Consider the following 2,351-nt stretch of genomic DNA (forward strand, 5'->3'; position numbering starts at 1 on the left):
GAGAGAGAATCTCAAGCAGGCTTGATGCTGTTAGCGCTGAGCCCAACACGGGGCTTAGTCCCACGAACTGTGAGATCATTACCTGGGCCAAGATCAAGAGTTGGATGCTTAACCAACTGAGCCACCCAGGCTCAGATGTTGTTCTAAGTGGAAGAGTCACAGACAGAACAAAAACAGAACTTAGCAGTAATTTTACCCAACCATTTGGCCCTGCCACTAATTTCCCGTGGTATCTTGGTCAAGTTCCCTCACTCACTCTCTCTGACACCGTTTTCCCATCTATGAAATGAAGGACTAGACGGATCTGTTAAGGATTCATCTAGATCTGACATTCTGAAAGAGGAAAAAAAATTAATTTATCTTTCAACCACGTGTGAAAATCAAGGTGTTTGCCATCAGCAAGACATGCTATTGCCCCGGAGATACGTGCCTACCAGAAGTAGGGTAGGGATACAAATTTATTTCTTAGCAATCTGTCGTTACGGTAACTTCCCTACGTAGAAGCACATCACCTTTCTTTTTCTTCTCTGATATCTTAAGTCCACTTACAGCCATTTAGGCTGAAGAGGCTGAGCGATTTGTGTGAAGGAGAAGGATTTCATCATGTGCAAGGACTATCGACCTACTTAAAAAAAAATACCTAGTTTGGGGAAGGGTTTTGAAAAATAGACAATCTTATACTCTGCAGATGGGGGTATACATTGTTATGGCTTTTCTGAAGGGCAATTTTACAATACATAAGTCTTCAAATGTGTAGCCCTCTGACCCATTAAACCTGGGAATTTATCCTAAGAATATTTTGTGTTTGTAAAACTTTATGCAAAAGGAGAGCTTGTATTTTGATAATAGTAAAAAGTTGGAAACAAACATCCAACGTTAGGTTAAATTATGATTTATCCCAAATAAAATGGTATGATGCCCCCAAACATTACAAAAATTCAGCTATTGATATACAAATATATTTGTGGTTGATCAGTAGGGAAAATCTGTTTTATTAAAAATAGTATGTGAGATAGGGGTGCCTGGGTGGCTCAGTCGGTTGAGCATCCGACTTCAGCTCGGGTCATGATCTCACAGTCTGTGAGTTCTAGCCCTGTGTCGGGCTCTGTGCTGACAGCTCAGAGCCTGGGGCCTGTTTCAGATTCTGTGTCTCCCTCTCTCTCTGACCCTCCCCCATTCATGCTCTGTCTCTCTCTGTCTCAAAAATAAATAAAACGTTAAAAAAAAATTTTTTTAAATAGTATGTGAGATACATAAAAACATTTATATACATGTATATATATATATATATATATATGTATATATAATGGAATATTACTCAGCCTTCAAAAAGAATGAAACCTTGCCACTTGCAACAACATGGATTGAACTAAAGTGTATTATGCTAAGTGAAATAAGTCAGTCAGAGAAAGACATATGATTTCACTTATATGTGGAATTTAGGAAACAGATGAATATGTGGGAAGGGGGAAAAAAAGAGAGAGGGAAGCAAACCATGAGAGACTCTTAATGATAGAGAACAAACTGAGAGTTGATGGAGGGAGGTGGGTGGGGAACGTGCTAAGTGGGTGGTGGGCATTAAGGAGGGATCTTGTTATATAAGGAGTGCTGGGTGTTATGTGTAAGTGACGAATCACTAAATTCTATTCCTGAACCAATATTACACTATATGTGAACTAACTAGAATGTAAATAAAATAATAAAAATTAATACTTGGAGGAAACAAAAGAAATCATCTCTTACACCAAGACCACACACACACACACACACAAAATCCAGGGTTGGTTTAACATTTGAAATCAGTGTAATTCACCGTTATTAACAAACTAGAAAAGAAAAAATAAATGATCGTCTCAATGGACACGGAAAGGCATTTGGTGAAATCCAACATCTATCCTTAATCTAAAACTCCCAGCAACTAGGAATACAAGGGGATTTCACAACCAGTAAAAAGCATCTATGAAAACCTACAGCTAATGTCATACTTGACGGAAAAAACGGAATACTTTCCCTGTAAGATCAGAAGCAAATCAGAGACTTCTGTTCAATATTGTGCCAGATATCCAGACAATGAAATTAGGCAAGAAGAAGAAGTAAACAGCATCCAGATTGGAAAGGAAGAAATAACTGTTTCTATGAAGATGGCATAATACCAACGCAGAAAATCCAATGGAATCTGCAAAATGCTACTACTAATTGGTTTACAAAGCTTCAGGATACAAGGTCAATATACAAAATCCAACTGTATTTCTCTATACTAGTTGCAAACAATCAGAAGTTGCACTTATGATTGCATCAAAAATATGCAGTAATTGGGGGTAACTCTCATGGCAGATATGAAACACCTGTTA

The sequence above is a fragment of the Prionailurus bengalensis genome, chromosome A1, assembly GCF_016509475.1.
Source record: "Prionailurus bengalensis isolate Pbe53 chromosome A1, Fcat_Pben_1.1_paternal_pri, whole genome shotgun sequence".
NCBI lineage: Eukaryota > Metazoa > Chordata > Mammalia > Carnivora > Felidae > Prionailurus > Prionailurus bengalensis.